Source organism: Sinohyriopsis cumingii, chromosome 13 (assembly GCF_028554795.1).
Source record: "Sinohyriopsis cumingii isolate HCF-2022 chromosome 13, ASM2855479v2, whole genome shotgun sequence".
Classification (NCBI taxonomy): domain Eukaryota; kingdom Metazoa; phylum Mollusca; class Bivalvia; order Unionida; family Unionidae; genus Sinohyriopsis; species Sinohyriopsis cumingii.
The window spans coordinates 71,972,481-71,999,903 of record NC_142973.1 but is presented as its reverse complement, the minus strand read 5'-3'; the positions used below and the strand labels follow the sequence as shown (position 1 = coordinate 71,999,903).

The 27,423-nt window shown below is 33.8% G+C and overlaps 1 pseudogene across 1 annotated transcript in view; it reads right to left on the bottom strand.

Annotated features, from left to right (window-relative positions):
- Positions 1-1,776: 1,776 nt before the first annotated feature.
- The window catches only part of LOC149785823 (H(+)/Cl(-) exchange transporter 7-like), a 121,510-nt pseudogene continuing 95,863 nt past the window's right edge, over positions 1,777-27,423 (bottom strand). Inside the window, exons 18-24 of the transcript XR_016413460.1 lie at positions 22,686-22,771; positions 21,002-21,119; positions 14,136-14,207; positions 12,885-12,971; positions 8,490-8,573; positions 6,004-6,084; positions 1,777-2,315 (exon numbers count right to left, since the gene is read on the bottom strand). The product of XR_016413460.1 is annotated as a H(+)/Cl(-) exchange transporter 7-like (transcript). The remainder of the gene's footprint in view (positions 2,316-6,003; positions 6,085-8,489; positions 8,574-12,884; positions 12,972-14,135; positions 14,208-21,001; positions 21,120-22,685; positions 22,772-27,423) is intronic.

Below are 27,423 nucleotides of genomic sequence, written 5' to 3'. Positions count from 1 at the left end.
ATAGTACAGAATAATAACTTGTCCATCCATAATTTTGCCAAAGACATATTTCTAGCTTGGTAAAAAAAAAAAAAGTTTTTCACACCTTACTTTGTCCAGTCTGGTACTAATATAATAATTTATCCAATTTCCAGTTTACTTCTAAAAAGATTTGAGAAAAACAGGGAAATAAATGTTTCATTGCCTTTCATGACATGAATCTTTTTATAAAAAGCACAAAATGTCAAGAAAAATTAAATACTTGTATGTTTTCTACATTGACAGGACCCTGAACTTACCTGACAATCAAAGGCATGAATATGTAAAGGCAGTTCTTACTAATTCTACAGTCCAAATAAACAGCTACCTCTTTCACGAATAGAGACTTATGACCATTCAAAATCTTTAGCCAAAAACTTCACCTAAAATCTGAAATGACCTTGAACTTGCCTGGGTATGAGTGGGTCTTGGACTACTAAGGTCTAACAGGGCAGTGCCTTCTAATTTGACCTATCAAGCATGACAGCTGTTCCTTACAGTTTGGGAGTTTTGACCATGCAGAACAATTTTCACCAAAAATGTGGCTGATTTAAGAATGAGTTTGATCTTTTGGAGGATCTCAAGGAAGGTAGGGCTGCATGAATATGAAAGGGCAGAGTTTCCTGTTTTTACAGTAAACTAATGACAGCTGTCCCATTCAAGGTTTGGGTATTACAGAAAAAAATCTAACCAGCACTGATGATTATTACAATACCAGAATGAATATTAACTAGATCTTGCCTATGTTAAAGCAGACACGACTGAGAACCAAAATTGAGCATTGCTTTAGGCTTATTTTGTCCAATGAAAATGAAGGAGCTATAGACACTGATACAAATTACATGTAAATCAAATGAGATATCAACTTATCGGTAATTTCCCATTATGATGTTATTCATAAAATTATAGATGGAGAACAATCTGAGATTTCCTGATGAAGTAGGAAAAGATATTAGCTAGATTGTATCCATTGACTACAATATATGACTATATCCACTGACTACGATATATGACTGTATCCATTGACAAAAATATATGACTGTATCCAGTGACTACAATATATGACTGTATCCATTGACTACAGTGTGATCATGATGAGAAAATTAAGGTCATGAGAGGTATTTCATTGATAACCTGGTTATCAGATTGTATGTTTTAAACAAATTTATAGAAGCATTGCAAAAAGTGAAAATGTTACAAATTCAACAGCATAAAATATAATAAAAAATATAAATCTTCATAGAATTTATTCATTTATAAAAAAATCAGCAACTGCATTCTCTTATCTTATTAAAATATTTATATGTGTATGGATGTGTATTCAATTGTGAATAGGATAGACCAAGACATCTTCCTCCACTTACTTCACCACCTCAGTGAAATAAGGACACTGGCCAATCAGAGTTCACATTGTTCACTTTATAACACTGATACAATGTTAATTCTTCATTGACTTCAATCTGCTGGCATTTAATATGACAATATTTGAGTCTATGGATTTGCCTGAGTACAAACTATCCAGGATATAAATGTGGTTTATGCCCATTGACATGAGTACAAGCTATACAGGATGTAAACATGGTCTATGCCCATTTACATGAGTACAAGCTACACAGGATGTAAACGTGGTCTATGCCCATTTTCACAAGTACAAGCTATACAGATGTAAATGTGATCTATGTCCATTGACATGAGTACAAGCTATACAGGATGTAAACGTGATCTATGCCCATTGACACGAGTACAAGCTATACAGGATGTAAATGTGGTCTATGCCCATTGACACGAGTACAAGCTATACAGGATGTAAATGTGGTCTATGCCCATTTACATGAGTACAAGCTATACAGGATGTAAATGTGATCTATGCCCATTTACATGAGTACAAGCTATACAGGATGTAAATGTGGTCTATGCCCATTGACATGAGTACAAGCTATACAGGATGTAAATGTGGTCTATGCCCATTTACATGAGTACAAGCTATACAGGATGTAAATGTGGTCTATGCCCATTTACATGAGTACAAGCTATACAGGATGTAAATGTGGTCTATGCCCATTTACATGAGTACAAGCTATACAGGATGTATATGCTATGCAGAAGAAAATAAGGTGCATCATAGCTGTCAGCAAGAATTAACAGATGGAATAATTGTGCAACTGATATAAAGTACAGCAGGTGCCAGTCCTAGGTTTCTAAACAGCTTCTATCTTCAAGTGTTCTATCTTGAGCAGTCCTCTCTTAGATTCAGCTCGAAACTGGGCCAGATCTTTTCGTGTGATCATCCCAACAGGCTAAATACAAAATAAAACTACAAATCATCAGTATGATGGTTCAATTACCACTTAACAATGTGAAATAAATATCAGACCACAGTGGAAGCATACCTTTTATATCAGTATACAAAGCACCGTGTATTTAAAATTACTAATGCTTGGATAAAATTATGTAATAACTAATATTAGAACTTTAATGTGAAACAGACAAGCTTTTCAGAACCTAACGGCTGTCTGTAAATACTTTCAAGATGTATTAGTGCTGTTAAATTATCTCATAATCATTGGTTAAAAAAAAAAGTGTTATGTGGAATGTACTGTAACAAATATGATGATGACTGGTGGTGTAACAACAAGAATTGATATATCAGTACACTACAAATGTTATGCAGAATACTGTAATCAGCATTATGATGACTAGTGGTGTAACAACATGAATTGATATATCAGTACACTACTAGCGTTATGCAGAATAATGTAATCAGCATTATGATGACTGGTGGTGTAACAACATGAATTGATATATCAGTACACTACTAGCGTTATACAGAATACTGTAATCAGCATTACGATGACTGGTGGTGTAACAACATGAATTGATATATCAGTACACTACTAGCGTTATACAGAATACTGTAATCAGCATTATGATGACTAGTGGTGTAACAACATGAATTGATATATCAGTACACTACTAGCGTTATACAGAATACTGTAATCAGCATTACGATGACTGGTGGTGTAACAACATGAATTGATATATCAGTACACTACTAGCGTTATGCAGAATACTGTAATCAGCATTATGATGACTAGTGGTGTAACAACATGAATTGATATATCAGTACACTACTAGCGTTATGCAGAATAATGTAATCAGCATTATGATGACTGGTGGTGTAACAATATATATTGATATAACAGTATACAATAATACACTGCATTTATGTTATGTGGTATGCAGTGTCTTGCTAATAATCAGCATTATGATGACTGGAGGTGTAACAATATATACTGATATAACAATACACTTCAAGTGTCATGTGGCAAGCAGTCTCTTGACTATAATCAGTATTTTAATTGCTAGTTGTGTAATAATGTATACTGATACATCAGCATATATCGGTACACTACTGTATATGTTTTGTATAGAAACAAACTTTTCTGCATACAAATTTTAACCTCAACTGTCAATTAGTTTAAAAGCTATGGAACTGTCAATCAGTTTACTACTAGATATGGAACTGTCAATTAGTTTATTAAAACTAGTTATGGAATGGTCAATTAGTTTAATACTAATTATGGAACAGTCAATTAGTTTAATAACAGTTATGGAATTGTCAATTAGATTATTTAATACTAGTTATGGAACTGTCAATTAGTTTAATACTAATTATGGAACAGTCAATTAGTTTAATAATAGTTATCGAACTGTCAATTAGTTTATTTAATACTAGTTATCAAACTGTCAATTAGTTTAATACTAATTATGGAACAGTCAATTAGTTTAATAATAGTTATGGAACTGTCAATTAGTTTATTTAATACTAGTTATGGAACTGTCAATTAGTTTAATACTAATTATGGAACAGTCAATTAGTTTAATACTAATTATGGCACAGTCAATTAGTTTAATGCTAGTTAAGGAACTGTCAGTTGGTTTAATACTAGTTTATAATGGAACTGTCCATTGGTTTAATACTAGTTTATAATGGAACTGTCAGTTGGTTTAATACTAGTTTATAATGGAACTGTCAGTTGGTTTAATACTAGTTTATAATGGAACTGTCAGTTGGTTTAATACTAGTTTATAATGGAACTGTCAGTTGGTTTAATACTAGTTTATAATGGAACTATATTTCTTCAAAACATTAATAGGCATTATGAAATAACACTAATCAAAGACATGGTTTAATAATGGCTGACAGCTATCAATCACTGCCAAATAAACCTGAAACATTTCTTGTCTTCAGTAAGACAGTCACTGCTCCAAAACACAGTTTCTGACTTTAAATAAAAGAAAGATGGAGAAATTAATTAATCATTAGCAATTAGCCGAAGATGCTTTAATAAGACATTTGACTGTCTACTATTCTTGCTATCTACATGTGTTGACATCATCTATGAAATTTTGTCTGCTATTTATATTTCATCTGTGGTGTCCAAAGTAATTTTCAAAAAATAAGAAGAAACACTGGTAGAATATTTAATTTATGATAATAAAAGTTAGTCTCTACAATCATGTTGACAGTTGGCACCACATGGGTTTTCCAAATGGCAGACTGGCATACATATTAATACATAAAATCATTTATTTCCTGAGCAATGCAATTTCTGCTGGAAATACTCAACCTTAATGATGACACAGGAATTTGCTTATGCAGGTGAAACAAGAATATTAGCAAGTCAGGGGTACAAACTTTAGGCATAGAGTAATGTCGTAACAACTACTTATATACAAGTATATGACTTTCAAACATATTATCATTGTTACAATGCCAGCACCACTATCACCACTATGGTGTCATTCAAAGTTTGCTGCACCTGAAAAGTAACAACTGCCTCATGCCACTGGCAACTGGCCAGCATATGATAAATCCAAAATCCTTCATGGTTATTTTATTTTCCCATACAGCCTTGTTAGTACATTTTCTTCATGGGAACCTCATTCAAGGATGAGACTGTCACCTTAACTTTAATGTATGAATATGAGTTGTTCCAATGTTTTGAAAGTTAAATTCCTTTGTCTTGGTGGTCATGCCAAATAGGTTCAATAATTATGGGAAAATTCATCCGTTAGCACAGAAACAATGCCAGATAGGTTCATTAATTATGGGAAAAATCATCCGTTAGCACAGAAACAATGCCAGATAGGTTCAATAATTATGGGAAAATTCATCCGTTAGCACAGAAGCAATGCCAGATAGGTTCAATAATTATGGGAAAATTCATCCGTTAGCACAGAAGCAATGCCAGATAGGTTCAATAATTATGGGAAAATTCATCCGTTAGTACAGAAACAATGACATAGGTTCAATAATTATGGGAAAATTCATCTGTTAGCACAGAAGCAATGCCAGATAGGTTCAATAATTAAGGGAAAATTCATCCATTAGCACAGAAACAATGCCAGATAGGTTCAATAATTATGGGAAAATTCATCCGTTAGCACAGAAGCAATGCCAGATAAGTTCAATAATTATGGGAAAATTCACCCGTTAGCACAGAAGCAATTTCAGATAGGTTCAATAATTATGGGAAAATTCATCCGTTAGCACAGAAGCAATGCCAGATAGGTTCAATAATTATGGGAAAATTCATCTGTTAGTACAGAAACAATGCCAGATAGGTTCAATAATTATGGGAAAATTCATCTGTTAGTACAGAAGCAATGCCAGATAGGTTCAATAATTAAGGGAAAATTCATCCGTTAGCACAGAAGCAATGCCAGATAGGTTCAATAATTATGGGAAAATTCATCCGTTAGCACAGAAGCAATTTCCATAGGCTATATAAATGTTAAAAAATAGTATCATTTAAAAACACTATAGATTTATTAATATAGGCACAACTTTTGATATAAAATTGAAAACATACGATTCTAATTTGTGCATTTCAATATTTCTTTAAAAACTACCAAAAACAACCCCCTAATATCCCAAAAGAATGCATTTGATTGGAGAATACGAAATTTCAAATTACATACCTGATGGTTGTCATTGACAACAATTAAATGCCTCAATCCAAGCCCTCTGAAGAGTCTGAATAATCTTGGTAAAGAAAATGTCTGAAAAATATGAAGAGGTTCCTTAACATGAAGCATGTACATGAAAAATGAACACCAGCCAGCTACTACAAATCTGCCATGAGCAGAAGATGGTAATGAAAATGTCTTAAAAATATGACTTGGTATTTGAACTGAAATATTTCCATCAAAAATGAACACTGCACCTTTCACAATAAGGCAATTATAACCTTATTTGTTTTAAAGAGTGCTTTGCTCACCAAGTTACACCCACACTACAAGGTGCGTGACCCTTACAACATAAAAATTAACTCAATCAGACTGTATGAACAAGAATAAAAGATAGAAGGACTGATGGACAAAAAGAATGTTAGAAAATGGCAGATTTTGACCATTCTGCCTTGCCAATCAGTTGTCTCCCCATGCAATTTTCTATCAAAGTCAAATGTGCCCTACTATTCCTTAAATTAATCTTCATTAACAGTTTAAAGTCTAGGAAATACATACTGAAAAGGGAACATCCTGCAGGTCCAGGAAATACAAATACTAAAACAGAAACATACTGCCGGTCTAGGAAATACATACTGAAAAGGGAACATACTGCAAGTCTAGGAAATGCATACTGAAAAGGGAACATACTGCAGGTCTAGGAAATACATACTGAAAAGGGAACATACTGCAGGTCTAGGAAATACATACTGAAAAGGGAACATACTGCAGGTCTAGGAAATACATACTGAAAAGGGAACATACTGCAGGTCTAGAAAATACATACTGAAAAGGGAACATACTGCAGGTCTAGGAAATACATACTGAAAAGGGAACATGCTGCAGGTCTAGGAAATACATACTGAAAAGGGAACATACTGCAGGTCTAGGAAATACATACTGAAAAGGGAACATACTGCAGGTCTAGGAAATACATACTGAAAAGGGAACATACTGCAGGTCTAGAAAATACATACTAAAAAGGGAACATCCTGCAGGTCTAGGAAATACATACTGAAAAGGAAACATCCTGCAGGTTCAGGAAATACAAATACTAAAACAGGAACATACTGCCGGTCTAGGAAATACATACTGAAAAGGGAACATATTGCAGGTCTAGAAAATATATACTGAAAAGGGAACATGCTGCAGGTCTAGGAAATACATACTGAAAAAGGAACATGCTGCAGGTCTGGGAAATACATTCTGAAAAGGGAACATACTGCAGGCCTAGGAAGAGGATGACAAGAATTTCAAATGTATCTTGTCAGCTCAGGGAAGATCTTAATTTAATCCTTTTTGGATTGAATGTTTTATAAAATTTTCTGCCATTTCAAAACTGTTGTCATGATTTCAGATAATTTTGTTCACTGAAATTCCCTGAGTTTCTCGTAATGTTTCCAAGATTTACAGTTAACTCAGCCTTTGGACACCTTGTAATAGTTCTGAGTAATGGGTAGGGTATGATTCAGAATGGGTCAGATCCCAACTAATTTATCTTAAAACATATTACAGTTGCATAAAAATAACAATTGCCACTACTATAATTGCAACTACTACTACAAATACAACTTATAATGACTGGATTACAACTACTACTAAAATTACAACTAATACAACTACTAATACAACAATTACAACTACTACTACAATTACAACTGCTGCTATAAATAAAACTACTTACTATAATTAAAACAATTACAACTACTACTACAATTACAACTACTAATACAATTACAACCACTACTATAAATACAACTACCTTCTATAATTACAACTGCTGCTACAAATACAACTACTATTACAATTACAATATTACAATTACAACTGCTACTATAAATAGAATTACCTACTATAATTATAACTACTGCTATAAATACAACTACAATTATAACTACTACATGTACTACAATTACAACTACTACTACAATTACAACTGCTACTATAAATACAACTACCTACTATAATTACAACTACTACTGCATTACAACTGTTACTACAATTACTACAACTACAAATACAATTATAACTACTACTGCAATTACAACTACTATTACAATTACAACTGCTACTATAAATACAACTACCTACTTTAATCACAACTACTACCACATTTACATCTACTACTATAATTACAACTACAACTACAATTATAACTAATATAATAGGAATTATCTGAAACCTAGTTTTCAAAAATGTTTGCTTCGGAACTTATCACTGCTGCAAAATGTTCATTGCACTCCAAATCATAATTAATTATCTTACATTACAGCTACATCCAATTCATTTTGAATATTGAAAGGATCTTGAAATATGACCTAACATTTTGAAACTATTTTCTCCCGAACAAGTCTGACAACAATTTACCGGAGCTACAGTGTAGGGATTCAGAAGCATACCATGGTATGACATACCATTTTAGAACTATTTTCTCCCAAACAAGTCAGACAAAAACTTACCGGATCTACAGAGTAGGGATTCGGAAGCAGATAGGGTTTTAAATCTACTATATACTCATTTTCTGCATCTGAAATTTGAATCTCCTGAAAGAAAGAAATGAAAAGAATTTAGCTCTGTTCTTTTTCACACTTACTAGCTCTAAAGAAATTTCAGTCAATGATTGGGATAGTAAAAGCAACAGCATGAACATAAAACTTTTTCAAGACTAACAAAATGAATGTAAAATCTGGACAAAAAATGACTAGACATTTTTAAATTAGCAAACATCATGAGTTATTATTTTTGATATATGCTTATCTACAGTAACCTTTTGTCCAATACAAATATTTTAAAAGTTATCATTTTTATACTTTGCAAGCAGATTAATTCAAAGCATATTACAAGAAGACAACATATTGAAAAACTGACTGATAGTAATATTGGGATACAAAATTATAAATTGTGGAGCTAATTACCAACATAGGAAAAAAGACTGTTAGAAAATGAATGTGACAGTCTCTACTGATAAGCTTTTTCTTTTGCATACATATAGCAAGTTAATTTTACTAAGTGCACTTAATTTGTGTACATTTTTATTGTCATATGTGTTTATTATCTAGGTTTTTACAGTATATACTCTACAAATGGACATTAAGAAACCTAGCACTAACCTGAAAAACCTAGGATTTCTATTAATGCAAATTTATCACCATCTACAATCCTTTTTTTATATGTCAGTAATATTTAATTGCTCCAATAACAGAACTGTATCTACAGTACCCAGCATAATTTGGAATCTAAAATATGTATTTAAATTTGTTGCTCTTACACTGGATTCAATTTTTTTAAATAAAAATACTTGTTATAAGGACAAGTGGTTTTTAAAATGTACTGTGGTGATCTAAAAGAACATGTATTTTCTTTCTAATTACTGATTAATTAGAATACAAAAATCATAGAAATATTGTTCAAATTTTTCAAATCTTATTGTTTTTTCGAACCTGTCTTATGTTTGACATGAAAGACGAAACTGTCCCTGAGCTTTTAAAAAAATTAATGAGTGAATTTGAATCTGTTTTAAAACACATGATAAATTTGAATTAACATCAAACATTACAACAAATAACATTAGCTCTGAATAGTTACTGCTCAAACAAAGAATAAATTAAGAGTCAATACAGAACAACAGAAGTATTTTAGATGTAATGATGCATACAGTTTATGAATATGAAGCATAGGGACTTTTCTATACACTGATACATATGAAGCATAGGGACTTTTCAATACACTGATACATATGAAACATAGGAACTTTTCCATACACTGATACATATGAAGCATATAGACTTTTCAATACACTGATACATATGAAGCATAGGGACTTTTCCATACACTGATACATATGAAATATAGGGACTTTTCCATACACTGATACATATGAAGCATAGGGACTTTTCCATACTCTGATACATATGAAATGTAGGGACTTTTCCATACACTGATACATATGATCAGAACAGAAAAGTTTATTCAGTACTTCAGGCCTCAAGCCTATAATATATAACATAATAGAACAGTATAATTCACACCATAAACAGTATTGTAAAAGACATTTGTTTAGGTGTTGATAATAATACTGTTTAACAACTCATCTCTTAGATTAAAAACAAAATACACAAATTTTGAAACATTTATAATAAGCCTTATTGTCTGATTGAACACTAAATTAAAAAAAATTATCTGCTGAAGGGTTGATATAATACATCTTGCTAAGATATTTCCATTTTTAATTAGTATATACATACAAAATGATAATCATCTTTTACACACTTGATATTTTCTTTGAGGCATAATTTACACATGATGCACTGATGCATATGTACATACTCAGAAGAAAGATGCACACATGTTTAAATATTACTTCAAGACAGCTATAATAATAAAATACACATAAATATGGTAGGTAATTACATACTTGTACAAACCTGACAAACATAAAAAAAATTGTATGACCATGGGACATAACCCTGTTAAAGTGAAATTAAATGGATTTTACAAATGACAGTAGAAGGGCTGCATTGAATTGCATATTTTTGGATTCAAATATTTAACATGGCAGACTCAACCTCAAGTACCCAAAGTTATCATCAATAATGCCACTACCACTGGTCAAATCAGAATATGCCTCCCCCCCTTTCTTTCCTGGGCATTTTTCAACATTTTATTACCAAAAAAAATCTTAATACATGTACCTTGTTGATTAATAAAAACGAAAATTCACATTTTCCTCATATATGTATCATACAACAGCTAAACACTGCACATCAGTTAGAAAAATGACCATAAAAGACTGCAATTTCATCTCATTATTTTATTATTAAGAACACAGTAGAAAGCTTCACCATGACTAGCCAGTGTGATGATGGCTGTGGGTCAGTTACATCTTGGGAAATGGGGTGGCATGGTATAAAATCAGTGTGATGGCTATGGGTCAGTTAAATGTTGGAAAATGGGATGGCATGGTATAAAATCAGTTTGATGATGGCCATGGGTCAGTTAAATCTTGGAAAATGGGGTGGCATGGTATAAAATCAGTGTGATGGCTATGGGTCAATTAAATGTTGGGAAATGGGGTGGCATGGTATAAAATCAGTGAAATGGCTATGGGTCAGTTAAATCTTGGGAAATGGGGTGGCATGGTATAAAATCAGTGTGATGGCCATGGGTCAGTTAAATCTTGGAAAATGGGGTGGTATGGTATAAAATCAGTGTGATGGCTATGGGTCAGATAAATCTTCAAAAATGGGATGGCATGGTATAAAATCAGTGTGGTGGCCATGGGTCAGTTAAATGTTGGGAAATGGGGTGGCATGGTATAAAACCAGTGTGATGGCTATGGGTCAGATAAATCTTGGAAAATTGGGTGGCATGGTATAAAATCAGTGTGATGGCTATGGGTTGGTATGGCATAAAACCAGTGTGATGGCCGTGGGTCAGTTAAATGTTGGGAAATAGGGTGGCATGGTATAAAATCAGTGTGATGGCTATGGGTCAGATAAATCTTGGAAAATGGGGTGGCATGGTATAAAATCAGTTTGATGATGGCTGTGGGTCAGTTAAATCTTGGAAAATGGGGTGGCATGGTATAAAATCAGTTTGATGATGGCCATGGGTCAGTTAAATCTTGGAAAATGGGGTGGCATGGTTTAAAATCAGTGTGATGGCTATGGGTCAGTTAAATCTTGGAAAATGGGGTGGCATTGTATAAAATCAGTGTGATGGCTATGGGTCAGTTAAATCTTGGAAAATGGGGTGGCATGGTATAAAATCAGTGTGATGATGGCCATGGGTCAGCTGAATGTTGGGAAATGGGATGGCATGGTATAAAATCAGTCTGATAGCCATGGGTTGGTATGGTATAAAATCAATGTGATGGCTATGGGTTGGTATGGTATAAAATCAATGTGATGGCTATGGGGTGGCATTGTATAAAATCAGTGTGATGGCTATGGGTCAGTTAAATCTTGGGAAATGGGGCAGCATTCAGGAAAGCCAGGACTGAAAGGCAATTCATAACATTCAGGATAGCCCAGACTGAAAGGCAATTTTTAGTGAAAGGAGAATCAAACTGTAAGTTACAAAAGTCTTTCAAACTAGCTAATCTTGCCCAAATGTCAAGGGTTTTCTGTCAATCCAGAAAGAATGTAAATTAAAGATGATTAATAATCTGCTAAATTGAGATGGAAATGACCAGTGAGAATCACATCAACTAGACACCAATGTAAATTAAACAGCTAAATTAAAAGCAACAACACACTGGCAATATGCTGATAATGACCTATGAGGGTAAACTAAACTAGACAAAATTAGAAATTACACATATAAATTGGACACAAGACAAACATAAAACAATACTGGCATTATGCTGCAAAACAATTACAATAACAAATAATAGTCACATGTTTTATTAGTGCCTTTCATATCATTCTATACTGGGTCTCTGACAAATGACACAAAATTTACCCTACTGATAACCTTAAATACCCCTATTTACTTTATTTTATAAGATTCTAATGTAGAGGCAAAAATAGAAATACTCAGCCATTACAAACTGACGACATTCATTACACTAAATTATATGGGCATGGGATGTTTTCTACTGACCATGTATGGTCTCATACCGAATTTCTATGTCACATGCTTGGACCAATGAAATATACTGATGTGGTAGGGTTTTTACTGACCAGGTGTGGTCTCATACCCAATCTCCATATGACATGCTTAGACCAATGACAATGCAGGTGTGGTCTCATACCCAATCTCCATGTGATATGCTTAGACCAATGAAAATGCAGAAATTTATCCAAGATCTGAAAATGTTAAACATCCATATGGTTAAACTAAAACATACTTACATCAGTTTTCAAATACTGGAGGTAATATTTTGTGAAATCTTTTAATCGTAAAGTTGAAGGTTGATGCAATCCTTGGGGTGCAAAGACCTAGAATAAAAATACAACCCCATCAATATCATGAACTGCTTTTCAGACAGAATATAGAAGATTCAACTGTTAAACTCAAATGATGAATCCTTAGCATTTCACACTTCAATATGAACCTGAAAAGTTAAATGACATCATGAAACTGTCACTAATAATGCAGCAGCAAAGTCATTGTAGTTACTACATTATTATTATTATTATTTATATAAAAAAATTTCAAGATAGTTTAGTCCTTTTGTGAAAACAACCCTGCTGAATATTCCTGTTTCTTGGTTTTTTTTGAAAGAACCCATTTCAACACAGTAAAATTTATTCTACATACTAAATTCAACTTACCAGTATTATTATTATTATCTTTTTGTCTAAAACAATTTAATCCTTGTTGAAAACAACCCTTTTTTAATGGTCTCCTGTTTCAACAAGCATGATCTTGGTCTTCGGAAGAGCTGATAATCTGTACCAGGTAATGTATCCTATTATATTCATGCATGTATCAATTGTTGTGACTTTTCAAAAAATCACATATTTACCATCATTTTAATTGAATTGAGGAAGGCACCTTACTGCATCTACAACTGAATCACTGCTTATCGTGTTTGTGCCTTTTTTTGTTTTTGCTAAATGGCACTGACAACATGGATCCTCTATGAATACTATAACAATATTTATCGTGATTATTTATACACGTTTTTATTACAATATCATAAAATGTATCACCCCCACAATATACAGACATCCATAATACAAATGAAAAGTACACATAATTACGTAATTTGTAAAAATAATTATACTTTCGAGTACATAAAGTTATTTGGGTTTGCTGAATGGTTTTATTTTGTTCACACTGTATCCTATGTTTAAATTGTATCATTTCAAACTGTATCCTATGTTTAAGTTGTATCATATCAAATTGTATCCTATGTTTAAGTTGTATCATATCAATGCTGGTTTTGACAAAGTCAGATCATACATTTACTACAAGGGTATTAAGGCAACTGCTAAGAAAATAAGTCCACAATAATTAATAACAATGAACTATAATAAATAAATACATAAAAGTAAAAGACACAGACAGACAAAGAGGGAGAGATGGTGACCCTATAATAATAAATACATAAAAAGAGAAAGACAGAGACAGAGAAAGAGGGAGAGATGGTGACCAACCTTGTGCTTGAGCAAAACAAGTAGTTGAGATCTAAGAATCAAACCTAAAAGCTTTCCTGGTTCACTGGGATTCTGAAATAAAATTAAAATGGGTAAGACAAAAAAACGTTCCAACTTTCATACTGAAATAATATTCCCATGACAGATGGACAGGTCTAACACAATATTCATGTGACAGAGTAATACAATATTCCTATGACAGATGGACAGTGCAACACAATATCCATGTGACAGATTGAGTAATACAATATTCCAATGACAGATGGACAGAGAGGGTAATACAATATTCCCATGACAAATGGACGAGTGTAACACAATCTTCTCATGACAAATGGACAGAGAGTGTAACACAAAACTACCATGACAAATGGACAGAGAGTGTAAGACAATATTCCCATGACAAATGGACAGAGAGTGTAACACAGTATTCCTGTGACAGATAGAGTAGTAGTGAGCCCTAACTGGACATAAAATTCTATCTTGGTCATCCCCATCACAGTTATGGCTGACACTGGGGATTTCAAATGGGAGTGAAGCAAATGAAAAAGACTTGGTTGGCAATTTGGAGAGGAACTGACTCATTATTCTGAATGAGCCTGATACAGCCATACTCTATGGATACGGCATGGAGCTTGCTCCTTCATCTCACAGAAGCTAAGACAGGCAAGAAAACTGTTTTGAGGGTTAAGTTCTCAATGGAAGTTTCACCCAGAGGTTCATGGTAGGGGTTACTAAGCGAACAGAAAGATTCAGATTAGGCATTAGAGTGCAAGACACTGGTCTCTACAAGTCAAAATACCTCATCAGGCCTGTCTCTCTACAAGTCAAAATACCTCATCACGCCTGTCTCTCTACAAGTCAAAATACCTCATCAGGCCTGTCTCTCTACAGTCAAAATACCTCATCAGGCCTGCTCAGTGAGAATCTGTTATAGGCCTTTTATTAAATTTAGCATGTTGGAAAGGGACACTTGATAACTATGAATAGTATAAGCCAAGCATTGTCTATTTTCAAAAAGGAAGGGATATAAATTGGTCCCTGTGCTCACAGAAGGACAGCTAGGATTGACGTTTTCCACCACTTCAATGGCCTAATGGTTAGAGCATCTGCCTTGGATGCAGGAGGTTGCAGGTTCAAACCCTGGTTGAGTCATATCAAAGACTTATAAAAATGGTACTAACAGCTGCCTCCCATGGCGCTCAGCATTAAGAGGTTAGTGTTAGGACCGGTCGGTCTGGTGTCAGGATAATGTGTCTGGGTGGGACATCATGCTATGTGTCTGTGGCACGATGCCCCAGTGCTAGAAATCACTATAAACTGCCACACTGCAGACATTATAGCAATATGACTGAAAAATTGTTAAAGCTACATTAAAATTCCAAATCAAACAGAGATATGTTTACCACTATACCAATCACAACAGATTCTTCATTTGGCACCATATACCTTAGTAGCTGATTTTTTTCCTGGACTGAATAATCCACCTGACAACATGGCTCAAAAGCTTTCTTGTGGAGAGATTGACATGAGCCAAACTTGAAAATGGGAAACCTGTAAACTGTTATGGGAAAGACATTCCCCTGTGCTGCAACAGGTTCTTCTTCTGAGGTAAGACCATGGGATGGTTTGCCAGCAGACTGAGAAGATCACTGAGCCACAATTGCTGAGGCCACATAGAGGCAATCAGAATGAGTTGAGTCATGGAGTGCCTGACTTGTGTCAGACCTGTTGGATCATTCTGATGGGTGGGAAGGTATGAGTGAACAGATGATCCCTGGACTTCAGGCTAAAAGCATCCATTGCCTCAGCCCTTTGGTTGGGGAATGAAGAAATGTAAAATGGGAGTTTGTTAATCAGTTTGTTAGCAGTTGCCTTAATACCCTTGTAGTAAGCTGGAACATAGAGTCTACTATTGAATGGTGCAGAGACCATTCCATAAGAACTATCTTTCCTTTCTTTGATAAACTGCCAAATTGTTCTACTTGCTGCATATCTGGCACACTCAATGGAATATTCCTTCTGAAGATGATCAGTGAAGGATGTTCCAAATCTCCACACAGAAAGAAGATGTATGTGTGCCTCTTTGTCCCCTGAAGTAATACTGCCACCAATATGTCATTGGAGAAGACCATCATGGAGTGATCTTTAATTTGCTTGACACACCTCAGAAGGCATCATTTCCAGTTTGTTGACGTGGGGGTATACTCTTCCTGTGACCATGAACCCTAAAAAATTACACCCTCCAGGTGTACATGAACACCCCACCCTAAATATGACATGTCTGTGAACAGGTAAGTGTGGGGTTCCAGGTTGGTGCATGGGGACTCTGATAAAAAACTGGTCCCAATTTTCTCATCACGTTAGATGATGGTATTAATGGGATCTTGTCTGTTCTGCCGAGAAGGACATGCATGTCTATTAGAAAATCTAACCCCACATAGACAAAACTCAGATGGATTTAGATCTGATTTCTTCAGTTTGGCTTGGTCACTGGAACAACAGACAAGTGTAGCTTGAAGGACTCTAGACTGCTATTGTGGATCAACCAATCATCAAAATAATGGAGGATTGGAACATCCAATGGGATGCAACTACTCTCATGGCCATTGTAAAAACTCTGGGTGAAGAGGCTAGGCCAAATGGCAGAGTTCGAAATTGGAAGACCTCCCCATTTCTAGAGCTGTCCACCCTTGTCCTTAGGAAAATTGGTAAGGCCCAGTGAACTACTTCCCTGGGCCTGGTGTCACACCCTTATTGGGCCATCTTCCTGAGTGGGAGCTTGAAAAGGGGTTGTTGCTTTGACTGGGGCTGCTCAACTTTAAAGAATTTACCTAGTGAGCCATGAGAACAGTTAGGATGATTTTGCTTCTTGGCTGATTTCGAAGAGCCAGAAGTGGATGTAAGGGACCAGTACTCTAAATTCTTGATTAGCCACAGAGATGAGTGTCCCTGAAAGAGTCTCAGCCTCCAGGAAGGCAGTCCTCAGATGGCGCTTACTGTGCTCTAGCAGGACCTTGGAAGTGTCTAGTGCCATATCTCTGTGGAGGTGGAGAAGCTCCGCTGACAAGGCCATGGACAAATCAAGGCATGCCAGGAGGTTTTTGCCACTGCATCCAACAAACAAAGAACCATTGGTGACAGAGATTCCTCCTTCACCAGGTTGAATGATGTGACTAAAAATAGGTTGGCATGCAAGGTTATGGTCACTAATTAAACAGCCTTTTGTTCTAATAATAACAGTGTTTTCACAGGAAAGTGAGCCTTTGTCCCTGTACAAATACCCACTTGATCTTCTTCAGCATCCAAGGTGGGAGTTTTAATGGACCATGAAAGAGTATGAATTTTGTAGCTAGAAGCAGATACCAAGAATTGTAACACAGAGGGAGAGACTGATCATGACCTACATGGTCTAGCAAAAGCTTGGCACTTGCTAGACCTTTGAGAAACCATTTCTTGATCATAAATGACCAAGGAATGAGAAAGAGATCTGGTCAAGATTTTGTCCCTGAAAGTTTTTCCAAACTGGAATGAGTTTTGGAACCATCTGAAATGAAAGGTTTGGGAAACATTGTTAGCCACATCAGTCTGCTCTGCTAATGCACATAGTAAGCAGAAAATAAATTGCCAAGATGTATACCATGAACAATCATCTAAAAACCTCTCAAGAAATCTTAAAAGTCAAGCATGGCATAATCCTAATGTTCACAAATGTAGCACACACTTAAATGATTAATAATTCACTTGTTGGCTCTTTAAGTAGCAATAATCTTCATGTAAATGATCTTGAACATTGCAATATGGCCACTGAGAAATATATGATGCAGGCCCTTCAAGATGTTAGTGGTTCTCATGTAGTGCTGATCTTGTGCTCTATAAGATTTAATTTCACTTAAATGGGAGGACAGAATTTCCATTATTCAGCTGGGTATTTTCCTTGTGGAAATGTACAAGCTTTCCAATAGCAACAGGTATGGTGTAACTGATTGCAATAGCAACAGGTATGGTGCAACTGATTGCAATAGCAACATGTATGGTATTACTGATTGCAATAGCAACAGATATGGTATTACTGATTGCAATAGCAACAGATATGGTATTAATGATTGCAACAGCAAAAGGTATGGTATTACTGATTGCAATAGCAACAGATATGGTATTAATGATTGCAACAGCAAAAGGTATGGTATTACTGATTGCAATAGCAACAGGTATGGTATTACTGATTGCAATAGCAACAGATATGGTATTAATGATTGCAACAGCAAAAGGTATGGTATTACTGATTGCAATAGCAACAGATATGGTATTAATGATTACAATAGCAACAGATATGGTATTACTGATTGCAATAGCAACAGGTATGGTATTACTGATTGCAATAGCAACAGGTATGGTATTACTGATTGCAATAGCAACAGGTATGGTATTACTGATTGCAATAGCAACAGGTATGGTATTACTGATTGCAATAGCAACAGGTATGGTATTACTGATATTAAATTGAACTTGTTGAAGGTCTCCTCAACATAAAGCTACATACTAAATTTGATTGAAATCAATTTATCCCCAGTAAATTCTCATAGTGAAATCAAATTATTGACATATGGTTAGAGAACTGGGCAGACAGACAGACAGACTGACAACAGACAGAAGGACAACATTATTACTATAGGTCTCTGCTGACACTGGTAACCCTAATAATAAGAATAAAGAGAGTAGACCCACAATCATTTTGTGACATCAGACCCAAGTTTACACTATGCAGCTAAGCATGCATTTCTACTTGATGTGCAAATACTTAAGTCTCTCAGTATAAAACTGCCACTATTGTAAATTTAAACATTGGTTTGATCAGCTATATGATTCAATTACTTAAATTCTTTAATCCCTCACATCGGTGTCCACCCAAAGATTACTGCCCTCTTATAACATGTGTCTGGTCAAAAATGTCATTAAATTTGTTAAACCCTTTAGTCCCTCATTATAGTACAATGACTCTTATAACGTGTCTGGTCAAAAATGTCATTAAATTTGTTAAACCCTTTAGTCCCTCATTATAGTACACCGACTCTTATAACGTGTCTGGTCAAAAATGTCATTAAATTTGTTAAACCCTTTAGTCCCTCAGTATAGTACATCAACTCTTATAACATGTGTCTGGTCAAAAATGTCATAAATCTTTTTAAATAAGTTAAAATCTGTAGTCCTTCAGAATAGTATCCCTCTGTAAAACACTTCAACTCTTATAATATGTATCTGGGCATTAACCCTTTACCTCATACAAGCGTCTTTGGACGCCTCTACTCCATTCACATGGAAGCGCCTTTTGACGCCTCTGCAAGATTCGCATAGAAGCGCCTTTGATGCCTGCTGTAAACATCAGCCATTTTGAGATAGTTTTCGTAGCGCCACCTTCGGGGAAAACCCCCCTATTACATACTACATTCATTTCTGCGAATGACAATTACGTCAGATCACGTGGTTGCTATTCATGCACTGGTCGATATCTGCTATTTAAAGTAACTGGGTCGTAATCTCCACTCTCCAAAATGGCAGCTGCGGATTTCATTCAGTACGTACGAAGTTTTCACAATTAGAATAACAACCACGAAAGATTCAATAAATTAGGTAAAGGCTCTGATATTAATGTAGGCAGCAATTAGTTTTTATAAATTATCAAATTCAGATGACTTAGTGATATAGACGCACACGAAAACCTTGTAAATTTCGAGTATCGGAAATGGCAGCTACGGTTAGTCACGCGGCCTCACTGACATGACGGTGAACGAGTTCTCTCAAGATTTCGAAGCACATAAAAAAATTCTTCTGTGGAAAATAATTACACAGCTATAACAATCGGACATTACTCTTAAATTTTTCCACATATAATATATGTGTACCAAAAATGTAAAATGGTTAAAATTGTTGTTAAACGTAACATACACTAAATTGCTTAACAGTTCACAGGCAGGATTTCATTCAGTACTTACGAAGTTTTCACGAGTAGAATCTCAACCCGAAAGATTCAATAACTTTGGTAAAGGCTATGATATTTATGTAAGCAGCAATTAGTTTTTATTGATTATCAAATTCAGATGACTTAGTGATGTAGACGCAGATGAAAAACGTGTAAATTTCGGGTATGGGAAATGGCAGCTACGGTCGGTCACGCGGCCTCACTGACATGACGGTGAATGAGTTCTCTCTCGATTTTAAAGCACATTAAATATTCTTCTGTGAAAAATAATTACACAGCTATAACAATTGGACTTTACTCTTCAATTTTTCCATATATAATAGATGTCTGCCTTAAACGTAAAATGGTTAAAACTGCTGTTAAATGTAACACCACTACATTGCTTAACAATTCACAGGCATGCCTATGCGGATGCGGTCTGCTAGGTAACAGGTGTTCTATTTATAGCGTGCTGCACTTTGTCACTATGCTCTATGAGGTAAAGGGTTAATATCTTTAAATTAGTTAAATTTTTAGTCCCCAATTATAACATTGCCACCCTTATTAACATCTATCTGGCCAATCGGTGTCTTCAAATTACTTTAATTATTGATATTTATCCAATTCCACTTTATTTTAGTTTTTCTGAAAACCAACCATAATATTGTTTCATGTTTTTAATATCCTATGTTATCCATAAAAATAGCCCAGTCCTATCTGTATAAAATAGCATCACTTATAAAATTAGTCACAATTTTAGCTGTGAATGATGAGCATTACAAAATGTTTACAAAAAAGCATTTTAGACAATATTGTTTAAAAAATTTAATGTTTATCCATCACTTCTGACTGCAAGAGATTTTGTTGGATTACAGAGAACAGACTGTAGTGTTGCTCTGAAAGGACTTACATCTGGGTTAGGTAAAGTTACAGGAAAGCCATTATGTGTACCAGTCTTCAGGTGTTCCAAAATATGGCCAACTTTCTCCTTTGTGTTGAAAAAGGTCACTGGCTGACTCATAAGGTCACTACAAAGAGATGATATTTTGTTAAATGCATTCATGGTATCACATTGTCAGTAAATTCTCACAGAATTGTAGCCAATGTAGCCAATCATGCAATCATATTCTATTCTTACCCAATAATTAACATTAACATTCCCCCACATCATATTTTGGAATACTCATGGTTATAATTGATTGACTCATGATACACAAGTCAAATTCAAAAGCTAATTACCATGCTTTGCAAGTACAGTCAAATCTGTATTAGTGACCACATTAAAACCCACTGGCAGATACTTGTCAAATTTACATATCCCATCTCATTTTTTGTTTTGATGTCCTCTTATAGCATTCCCAAGTTAAATAAGCATTTCAATGTAACCAATGGTTACTAAAAACCTTTATAGTGTCTATATATACAAGTGTTATGTATATTTAATTTGCATTGTTTGTTTGTTTTTTTTTATTTATTATATGATATACATTATGAAAAATTATTCTGCAGCTGATGTTGTCAAAAAAAGGTTAATTGTCTACCAGACCAGAATCATTGATTTTTTTAAATTCTGTAAACAACTAATAAATAGCTAATATTTTTCTCTGTGAGTCTGGGTTTAATATTAGGATCATTATCAACAGAAGGAAACATATTTATCTTGGTCTGAGTCAAGGACATTGTGTTTACCTCGTTCTTTAATGTAAGTTTAGTAACAGACCTTGTCTAATCATAGCTTGGACTGTTCTGGAAGTGGACGTTTGTCCTGCATCCTGGCTCTTCATTTGTGTCTTAGTTTTTTTTAAAATATTCTTTATCTAGAAATTATTCATTCATATTACAAGATCTTCAGGCAAAATTAATTGTTTTGTTCAGTGTTTGATTTGGGATGAAATTATTTAATTCAAGTTATTCTTCTCTGGAAATGTAAAGTGTTCAATAACATTCTTGGAAAGAGACTAACTGGGAATTATAGTGAATTCAAACAAGGAAACATTGGATTATGTTACTGTGATTCACCAAAAGACTGTTGGCACATCATTAAAATTCAGGTCATGGTACATTAGTACATTAGAGACTACATGTACATCAACACCTTCAACGTTGGAAATTATTTAGAATATCACTCAAGTTTATTCACAACGTAATTTATTAGGGCTAATGTGTTAAAAAAAAATCAAGGATTATTTGTGATTTAATTTGCAATACCATAAGTTCTTTTCATATTTTTCCTTTATATTCTATGGAAATAAATTATTTGAATTTTTCAAAACTTGCTGGTTTTTGCTCTTTTCTATCACCTCGCTTAAGACCATAGAGTGGTAATACAAGCAATAATTTCATTTCTATATATACTAGAAATGATTAGGTCTCTCTAGACAAGCAATAATCCGATTTATATAAATCCATGCATCTTGTAGTCTTAATCATTGAGAGCTCAGAACTGATGCTGTTGGTTAATGCAAAGTGATAGAAAAGGTGTTTTTCCTGAGGAGTTGTCACTATATACATGTAAAATCCATTGTAAAATCTATTATTGATAATTATATTGAAGTGAAATTTAAATCCCAATTAAGTAATTAAAACCAAGGTACCTGGCTTTTATTCCATCACACAGTGGTGGGGGTTCCCAAGCTAACAAAGGAATACCATTGACTTCAATGATCATTTCGTTCAGGCCCTATATAAAGAAAAGAAAAAGAAAGTGTTTTCAGAGTATCTGAATATTTGTCAATCATACACAATGATACAAATACTTCTTTTCCACAAAAAATGAAATTGTGCCTGGCTGTAGACAGAGACATCAATAGGACAGAGACTGGCTGCATGATGTTGTTGATGTCTTACGGCATAATAGTACAATGAGAGCTGCCATATTCCACATCAATTGAAATACCACGAATCTTCATATTCATTTACAAGCCACCTTCCTCCAAAGCAATTTGGAATGATAACTTTTTGAAACAAATGGAAAATGTTCTAGCACAGGAGAAAGAAACATATATACTCAGAGATATAAATAAGGACCTTCTGAATACTCAAATAAGGAACAACCGGATGGAATTTATTGAATCATTAGGCCTAGTCCAGCTGGTAAATGAGCCTACAAGGGTAACAGAAAAATCAAGCACTCTTACTGATCACATTTTATACCAACCTACCAGACAATGTGCTTGTGTTAATGTACCAAATGTTGGTCTTAGTGACCACTATCCTACTTTTTTGACAAGAAAGGCTAAATGCAAGAAAATTAAGAAAAATACACACAAAACGATCACTTACAGATCGTTCAAAATTTTTAATGAAGAACAGTTTCTCAATGACCTATATAAAGTTCCATGGAATATGATCCAAAATTTGGATGACATAGATGAAGCTCTAAGGGTGTGGACTGACTTATTCATGGATGTAGTCTCTTAGAGCATGCACCACTGAAAGTACATCGAGTAAAGACTGAAATTCAACCTAACTGGCTTACTATTGAAATCCTAGATGCTATGAAAACACAAGACCAATTCAAGGCTATGAGAAACTATGCACAATATAAAGTATAGAGAAATAAAATAACAAGTATGATTAAAAAAGTTTAAAAAACTTATTATCAATCATTGCTTGAAAACAAAAAGTCTCAGCAACACAAACTCCATTTGGAAAGTCTTCAATGAACTCACTGGAGGAACACACAAAGATCAGACAAATAAAATTCACTCACTTCTTGTAAATGACACCATAGTCACTGATGACATTGACATTGCAAATGTTTTCAATGATTTTTTTCACCAACATTATCACAAAGTTAAAAGAACCAGTGATAGAAAACAACTTTAATGAACTGAAAAAGTTCTGCAGCAGCAAAATCTCTGAGGAGGTATGTTTCTCTATTCCACCAGTATCAAAAAACTTTGTTAAAAAATGTCTCAGTGAACTTGATACCAAGAAAGCTACAGGACTTGATCAGATTGGTCCACGACTCATTAAATCTTCTGCCTCTGCTATTGTGGATAGCATAACATTCATAATTAATATAAGTATTGCAACATCATCTGTCCCCAAAATATGGAAAACTGCAAAAGTAACTCATATTCACAAATCTGGTTCTAAGGATGATGTTGATAACTACCGACCAATCTCAATACTACCAAACTTGTCAAAATTGATTGAAAAACATGTCCATGACTCTTTCCTGTCATGTTTAACCAAACACTTGCTGTTACACCCTGATCAATCAGGCTTTAGACAGAAACATTCCTGTGAGACTGCCTTGATCTCCCTAACTGATAAATGGCTTCAAGCACTTGACCAAGGTAGAATAATAGGATCTATATTTGTAGATTTCAGGAAAGCTTTTGACATGGTGGATCATGAAATCCTTTTGAAGAAACCGAAAATCTACCAGTGTGATGAAAGAACAATTAGATGGTTTACTTCTTACTTAAGTGAGAGAACACAACATGTTTGTATAAATAATGTTCTGTCTGAACCTGAAACAATTAGATATGGAGTACCACAAGGCTCAATTCTAGGTCCATTGCTATTCATTTTATTTATTAATGACCTACCACTTTTACTAAGAGACTCAGTATCATCTACAGATCTCTATGCAGATGACAACATTGTCAGACATCCAAAACACAAAGCATGAACTCAAAATTTCTTTACAGAAGGCCCTAAATAAACTGGAAAACTGGTGCACATGCAATGGCATGGTGGTAAATAGTGGTGAAACTAAAATATTACTTATCTCAACACGGCAAAGAAGGACAAATCTTGATAGTGATGAACTATGTCTGACATGGAAGGATAAAAATTTGCAAATGGTCTGTCATGGTAGACTACTTGGTGTTCTGGTAGATAATAACCTATCATGGACTGAACATATCAAACATATCAGTAAAAAAGTCAATTCAAGTTTATGGCTTCTCAGTAGGATAAGACATTTTCTCACTGAAAGGCACAGAAAAATGTTTTATAACAGTTACATACAACCCTATTTGGACTACTGTAATACAGTATGGGGTAAATCAAATGATTAAAACATAGCAAAGCTGGCACATCTTCAAAAAAGAGCATATGGGCTAATATCAATCCAGAAAGAAAGCAAAATTTAGCTGGTAGGTTAAAAATATTACCTATTAAAGACCGAATCTGTTTGAGAAAAGCCAAATTAATGTACAGGATATCCCATAATAGTGCTCCTGAATATTTACAATCACTATTCCAGTATAGGCTACCTGATAATACTCCCCACCTGCGATCCATGTCTACCAAACAGTAGAAAAATTCCCAAACCAAATAAGGAGTTATTTAAAAAAAGTTTCCAATACTCTGGAACTCTGCTCTGGAATAGTATTCCAGTTGAGATTAGAAATGCCCACTCTATTTCCTTTTTCCAAACCCAATATATCCAGTGGCTTCAGAGATGCAGCTAAAATAAATGAATTCCTTTGTATGAGGGCCTCAAGGTAAATTAGTTCTTAGCTAATTGTGTTACCTTTAAATCAGGACATTATTATTATTATTATTATTATTATTATTATTATTGCATCCAGAATGAAGCTGAATTTTGTTTTTCTGTCATATCTCTAGGATATAACATTGGTATTTGACGTGAAAATAAATATGGCATTATCATGAATATTTGATATGAAAATAAAAATGGCATTATTATTGATATTTTTTATATGAAAATAAAAATGGTATCATCATGGATATTTGACATGAAAATAAAAATGGTATTATCATGGATAGTTGACATGAAAATAAAAATGGTATTATCATGAATATTTGATATGAAAATAAAAATGGCATTATTATTGATATTTTTTATATGAAATAAAAATGGTATCATCATGGATATTTGACATGGAAATAAAAATGGTATTATCATGGATAGTTGACATGAAAATAAAAATGTTATTATCATGGATATTTGATATGAAAATAAAAATGGTATTATCATGGATATTTTACATGAAAAAATGGTATTATCATGGATATTTGACACAAAAATAAAAATGGTATTATCATGGATAGTTGACATGAAAATAAAAATGGTATTATCATTGAAATTTGACATTAAAATAAAAATGGACTCATCATTGAAATTTGATGTTAAAAAAAATAGGAATTAGCATTTGTAGTCTCTGAAATTTTGTAAGAAAAGAATTTGATTCAGTGTAATGAGTTAAAGGGGTGGGCGTAATATCAATACTGAAACTGGATGGTAATAGCTCTGCTGTATTTATTTTGTGCATTGGGACATCTTCCACTGAATCAAGTTATATTTGGTAAATACAGCATCTACAAGCTAAATAAATTTTCTGGTAACTGCACAAGCTTTTAAAAATCTCATTTTTATTTTCAGGGATGCACTTTGAGTCTACACAGGAGCAAAAAATTCCATCTTTGAAATAACTTGAATCACTTTTATGTCACAACTGTCAAATATATATCAACTGTACTATTGTACACATTTCTTTACACTTTGTTAAATCCATATATATTCAGTGTCATATAAAAGACAAATACATTTACTAGAGACTGCACAATATTTGAAGAAATTTAAGTAAATTTTAAGAGCAATATGTTTTATCTAAACATGAGCACACAATTTTATCCTTAAAATCACAAACTAAACAATACTTGTACGTATAAACTGTCATGTTTATGCATTCTTTCATGTTCTTGTTTAATGAGGTCATATTTGATGCCATTTTAAAAAAATCAAAATAATTTTTCAACAGAATGTAAGAACAGTATTGAGGATCTAAACACAAGCAAAAATGTTAGTTTTGAAATAATCCAAATTTACTTTTTGGTGTGAATGTTGAATATAAATCCATTGCTCAACTTTATCCATTTCCTAATTTTCTATTTTATACAATTCCTAAGTTTCTATTTTATCCAATTCCTAATTTTCTACTTTATCCATTTCCTAATTTTCTGTGTCATAAAATCATACCTTGTATCATTTTAGTGTCAAAGAAATTTTTCTGTTGACTACAGAATTTTTTAAAGAGGTTATTTCATATTTAATATTACTACCCCAAATCCCTCAAATAATTCTAATTGTTTTGAATCAAATGTATCTTCATCATTCATTTATTGAGTTTGATTTTATTTAAGAAAAAGATTAAATCAATCATTTTATATAAGCTCTTCAATTTTTAGTACTATTATTCATTTTTTGAGCAATAAAATCATGCAAAATATTAACAGACATAATCCAAAAATACATTTTTAATCCAAGTTTTATTTCTTTTTAAAGTCATGGATGCATCTTGATTTTTAGGTTTATTTACTCTCTCAGCTTGAAAAACCATGTCATCGAAC